Source organism: Sprattus sprattus (assembly GCF_963457725.1).
Source record: "Sprattus sprattus genome assembly, chromosome: 3".
In the NCBI taxonomy this organism is placed as follows: Eukaryota; Metazoa; Chordata; class Actinopteri; order Clupeiformes; family Clupeidae; genus Sprattus; species Sprattus sprattus.
The window spans coordinates 59,030,800-59,037,624 of NC_137922.1; positions in this window are offsets into that span (position 1 = coordinate 59,030,800).

Sequence of the window (6,825 nt, forward strand, 5' to 3'; positions counted from 1 at the left end):
TCTCCTGTCTCTATCCTGGGCTTGTCGTGGATGGATTTCCCCTCGTCTAAGATGACTCTGTCACACAGCTGTAAACCAAATATATGTGAAACTATGTTGTGGCGTTGTGGTGGTTGTGATCCTACCTGCCCTGGAAGGCTGCTCGCTGTTTACGCTAAAGGAAATTGTCAACGGTGTCCTGAAGGGGAACTAATTTGATGGACTCAGATTTAGAGAAATAGGAATGTCTTCCTCAGAAGGGTGTGTGTGTGTGTGTGTGTGTGTTTGTGTGTGTGTGTGTGTGTGTGCGTGTGTGTGTGCGTGTGTGTGTGTGGGTGTGTGTGTGGGTGTGTGTGTGTGTCTTTCCTCAGAAGGGTGTTGATCGCTGATGTGTCTGTGTGTGTGTGCGTGTGTGTGTGTGTGTGTGTGTGTTGATCGCTGATAGGCATTTGGATGAGCATAAGCAGTGATTACTCTGGCTATAAAAACCATAATTATCGTAGTATATCTACGTGTGACAGCTTCTTCATGCACAGACACAACACGCTCGTCACTTTGCCTCTCTCCGCCTTGACTCTGGTGTGTGTGTGTGTGATTGTGTGTGTGTGTGTGTGTGTGTGTGTGCTTTGGATGTCAGCCAGTGCCAATTCCAGCCTCCCTGAAGAATGAGGGTGTGTAAGTAGAAACCAACGTCACTCCGACTGACTGCGTTTTCACCTTTTCAGTTTAGGCTGGGTCGTGTGGTCTGACGCGACGGCAAGAGACCGTCAGCAACCCCTCGGAACAGAGGCCGCGGAAGTGAGAGTCCGTGAGGTGAGAGACAGACGCCATAGGAGTGAGAGTCCGTCAGGCGAGAGACAGACGCCATAGGAGTGAGAGTCCGTCAGGCGAGAGACAGAGGCCATAGGAGTGAGAGTCCGTGAGGCGAGAGACAGAGGCCATAGGAGTGAGAGTCCGTCAGGCGAGAGACAGAGGCCATAGGAGTGAGAGTCTGGGAGGCGAGAGACAGAGGCCATAGGAGTGAGAGTCCGTCAGGAGAGTGACAGAGGCCATAGGAGTGAGAGTCCGTCAGGCGAGAGACAGGGGCCATAGGAGTGAGAGTCTGGGAGGCGAGAGACAGGGGCCATAGGAGTGAGAGTCTGGGAGGCGAGTGACAGGGGCCGTGGAAGTCAACGGTGCAGATGGGATTTTTAAACTGGGGGGGATGCTAACATCGCCTAATCAGCTGTGCAAAGTTATTAACTGATGATTGCCGCTTTACGTAGGGAGAGTGGGGGGGACGGATCGGGGTCACTATGAATCTGAGGGGGACATGTCCCCCCCGTCCCCAGTGCTATCTGCGCCCCTGGTAGAAGTGAGAGTCCGGGAGGTGAGAGTACCTGCCTAAAGCACAGGTACTGTCAGTCTTCCATCATCTAAAAAAAAAAAAAACTCTTCTTTGTTCCCAGAAGAAGAAAAAAATCCTCAGAAGAAGAAGAAGACCCCACAAACAACAATGGAGGGAGTTAGCTTTCACGCATTGCTCTCCTAATTGATGGCCTCGCCTCGTTTGAAAGGAGTTAATGGGACGCAGCCGTCGCTCACGCCACAGTTTCACTGAAAGCTGAGATACCTTAAACTGAGAGGGTGGGCGTTCCACTGCTACTCGGGCCAAGCCTCGGCAAATAGGTGGCATGTGAACCGTAACGGGGTGTGGTGGGCCCTCTTTATGCCTTGCCACACACACACACACACACACACACACACTCACACACACACACACACACACACAAGCACGGCTCATAAAGTCCCTCCGCCCTGGTGGGCTTTAAGTGGCGCAGGGAGAACTAGTGGTGTGCTCTGAGGTCATGGGTTCAGTTTCCCACCCCAATGCATACATTACATTTACATTTAGCAGACGCCTTTATCCAAAGCAACTTACAAGGATGTACAGTACTGTGCAAAAGTTTTAGGCAGGTGTGAAAAAATGCTGTAAACTAAGAATGCTTTCAAAAATGGAAGTGTTAACAGTTTATTTTCATCAATTCTTCATAAATTAACAAAATGCAGTGAAGGAACAGAAGAAAATTCTAAATTAAATCAATATTTGGTGTGACCACCCTTTGCCTTCAAAATAGCATCAATTCTTCCAGATACACTTGCGCAGTTTTTGAAGGAACTCGGCTGGTAAATTGTTCCAAACATCTTGGAGAACTAACCACAGATCTTCTGTGGATGTAGGCTTCCTAAAATTCTTCTGTCTCTTCATGTAAACCCAGACAGACTCGATGATGTAGAGATCAGGGCTCTGTGGGGGTCATACCATCACTTGCAGGACTTTCTGTTCTTCTTTAAGCTGAAGATAGTTGTTAATGACATTGGCTGTATGTTTGGGGTTATGTTCCTGCTGCAGAATACATTTGGTGCCAATCATACGCCTCCCTGATGGTATTTCATGATGGATTAGTATCTGCCTGTATTTCTCAGCATTGAGGACACCATTCATCCTGACCAAATTTCCAACTCCACTTGCAGAAATGCAGCCCCAAACTGGAAAGGAACCTCCACCATGCTTCACTGCTGCCTGCACTCTCATTATTGTACCTCTCTCCAGCCCTTCGGCGAACAAACTGCCTTCTTCTACAGCCAAATATTTATAATTTTGACTCATCAGTCCAGAGCACCTTCTGCCATGTTTCTGCACCCCAGTTTCTATGTTTTCGTGTTTAGTTCAGTCACTTGGCCTTGTTTCCTTGTCGGGGTAGAGCTTTTTGGCTGCCACTTCCATGAAGACCACTTCTGGCCAGACTTCCCTGGACAGTAAATGTCTGTACCTGGGTACCACTGGTTTCTGCCAGTTCTGAGCTGATGCCACTGCTTGAAATCTTCCGAATTTTGAAGGTAAATAAGCTTGATGTGTTTTTCATCAGCTGCATTAAGTTTCCTTGGCTGACCACTGCGTCTACGATCCTCAACGTCTTCTTCAAAAGAGCTTGAACTGCACATTTTGAAACCCCTGTCTGCTTTGAAATCTTTGTCTGGTAGAGACCCTGCTGATGCAGTATAACTACGTTGTGTCTTGTTGCTGTGCTCAGTCTTACCATGTAAATGGATACAAAATAAACATTTATTGTTTACATTTTTCAAAGCATTCTTAGTTCATAGCATTTTTTCACACCTGCCTAAAACTTTTGCACAGTACTGTATATACATTTTACATCTACACTGATGGCACACTGCACATCAGGAGCAATTAGGGATTCAGTGTCTTGCTCAAGGACGCTTCGACAGAGAGGAATCAAACTAGCAACCTTCTGATAACTAAACGACTTCTCTACCTCCTGTACCACTGCATTTCTACCACTTCATTATCAGGGTTAAAGTGGCTGTTGCTGGCACAGCACCAGGATAAATAAGTTTACAAAAAACTTTACTTTAATTCCAGCTTCATTACGTTACTGTAATTCCAGCTTCATTTGGGCAAAACGTTACTGTTATTCCAGCTTCATTTGGGCAAAACGTTACTGTAATTCCAGCTTAATTTGGGCAAAAACGTTACTGTAATTCCAGCTTCATTTGGGCAAAAACGTTACTGTAATTCCAGCTTAATTTGGGCAAAAACGTTACTGTAATTCCAGCTTCATTTGGGCAAAACGTTACTGTAATTCCAGCTTCATTTGGGCAAAACGTGACTGTAATTCCAGCTTCATTTGGGCAAAACGTTACTGTAATTCCAGCTTAATTTGGGCAAAAACGTTACTGTAATTCCAGCTTCATTTGGGCAAAACGTTACTGTAATTCCAGCTTAATTTGGGCAAAAACGTTACTGTAATTCCAGCTTCATTTGGGCAAAACGTTACTGTAATTCCAGCTTCATTTGGGCAAAATGTTACTGTAATTCCAGCTTCATTTGGGCAAAATGTTACTGTAATTCCAGCTTCATTTGGGCAAAACGTTACTGTAATTCCAGCTTCATTTGGGCAAAATGTTACTGTAATTCCAGCTTCATTTGGGCAAAACGTTACTGTAATTCCTTCTCAATCCAGACATCCAGGTGTCTGAGCTGAATGTGGAACAGATCCGGTTCTGATCCGAGCCCAATCCACCTCCAAATTCCGGATCCGGAACTTGGCAGGATTCCTGAACTCAGCATCCACCAACGAAAAGAATAAACCAATCCGATGCTCCCTTATGCCATTGATCGAACACACACACGCACGCGCACACACACACACACACACACACACACACACACACACACACACACACACACACACACACCTTATGCCATTGATCGAACTATGTTTTGGAACATAATTGTTGTAACCAAGCCTAATTGACCCTATTTTCATCACGGGGTCACACATGCTGGAACACATCAATAGAATTGAACATGAACACACCCAAGGTAGTTTCAATATGCAAATAGCCCCCTATAGGCCTATTGAAATGTTTACCAAAGAATTTCCATGTTAATATCAATGCCCTGGGTAGTCAAACAACACTTTACACTCAATGTTGACCTACATTCTAAAGTTCTATTATTATCCTAAAGAGATGTATCAGAGTATTTAGCATATTCACAACCACTTATCCATGATGAGTTGATTAGATAGAAGCAATGCCTTTTAAACCGTTGATAGATTTAGCACATAGTACAAACATTGGTAGTGTGGACCTCCTTGATAAAGTATTGATTCTGGGGGAAAGTGAGGTATCGGGTTAAATCGTGATTTGGTTGAGCAAACCAAGTGATGAAATGCATCAAGATTTTTTGTACAATGTGTTTTTGTCCCACTCTTTCTCCACAGCAGGAACACACACACACACACACACACACACACACACACACACACACACACACACACACACACACACACACACACACACACACACACACACACACACACAGCAGTCCAAAAATGTGTTTCACATTAAAACACAAACTCAGATGCCTTTATGTTTTCCTGTCACTCGTTTAACTCATGATCCATGGGAAATCATCAGGAACACACTGTTTGTATTACACATTCACACAAAATAAAAACTTTATTCATCTACTTCTACAGAATCCACTCTGTAATGGTTCACATTTAATTTCTCTTCTCAAAGAACAAAAATACTTTTATTTATCTACTTCTACAGAATCCACTCTGTGGTTCCAGCTGAAATGATTTCCTGGCCATGGGGTTGTTTTGCTCAGTTTGAAACTTGATAATGTACCAAATTGCAGTAATACATTTTCCATCTTCAAACCAAATAAAAACTGACTTATCATTTAAAAAAAACTATTGTTATTTTATTGTGATGACACAGAAAATAAAAACCAAACCCTGCACTGCAAAAATGCTTTTCTAACCTAGTGTTATTACTCTTATATTGAGATGAAAAAATCTAGTTGGTCTTGTTTCTAGCTAAATTGTACTTACCTAGTGCTTTCTTGGTAAGGTTATTTTTGCCTATTTCAAGCAAATATTACTTATTTTAAGAAATCTTAACAAGCCAAATTTGCTTAACGCACTGGCAGCCAAATTTGCTTGTTTTAAGCAGGATTTTGCTTAAAACAAGCAAGTAATATTCGCTTGAAATAGGCAAAAATAACCTTACCAAGAAAGCACTAGGTAAGTACAATTTAGCTAGAAACAAGACCAACTAGATTTTTTGATCTCAATATAAGAGTAATAGCACTAGGTTAGAAAAGCATTTTTGCAGTGTGGCAGAGTAACCACACCTCTGGGTTCACCTCCACACACATCTCCTCACGTTTACAAGTTATAAGTAATATTATATAATATTATAAGTTATAAATACAAGTTATTTGACAGATGCACCAAATGACACAGGGTCAGACTGGGCACTGAAGTTCTTAAGACAATGCACCGCCCAAAAACCTACCATAACATAACATAGTATAACAGAACATAACATGACGTACACTCTGTACAAGTACTCTGAACATAAATTACACGTAATAAGCATATAACAACCTAAATAACAAGACAAATATACAATACAGTATGCTAAACATATAACAACCTATACACATAATACTAAATATACATATAACAACCTATACACATAATACTAAATATACATATAACAACCTATACATATAATACTAAATATACATATAACAACCTATACATTTAATACTAAATATACATATAAAAAGCCTATACATATAATATTAACATATAATACACATATGTTTACATCCATCCATCCCGAGTGAGTGCGTGCGGAGCCTGGCCAGAGCGCCCCCCCCCCCCCCCCCTCAGCGGTGAGGTCATGCCTCTCTGTGGGCTGACCTCTCCCTGACCCACTGGGACCTGTGAGAGCCCTCCACTTGATGATACATAATAGCAATGGGCTGCTAATAGGTAATCCGATTGGGAGCAGGGGGGGCTGGGGAGCTGGGGGGGCTGGGGAGGGGGGGCTGGGGAGGGGGGGCTGGGGAGCTGGGGGGAGCTGGGGAGCTGGGGTGGGGGAGGGAGAGGGAGGGGGGGGCCTGATATGATCCACCAGGAGGGCAGGAGGGCAGCAGACATGTAAATGCCATCAAGGGGACGGGTCTCTCCCTTTGAGTAGAGTCTCATGGTAATGAAGAAGCCGTTTGCACATCGCCACACATGCAAGAGTGAGAGAAGAGAGGGATAGGGAGATATGAGGAAAGAGAGAGAGAAAGAGAGAGAGAGATAAGCAAGAGTGAGAGAATAGAGAGAGAGAGAGAGAGAGATAAGCAAGAGTGAGAGAATAGAGAGAGAGAGAGAGAGAGATAAGCAAGAGTGAGAGAATAGAGAGAGAGAGATGAGTAAAGAGAGAAAGAGACAGAGAGAGAGAGAGAGAGAGAGAGAGAGAGAGAGATAA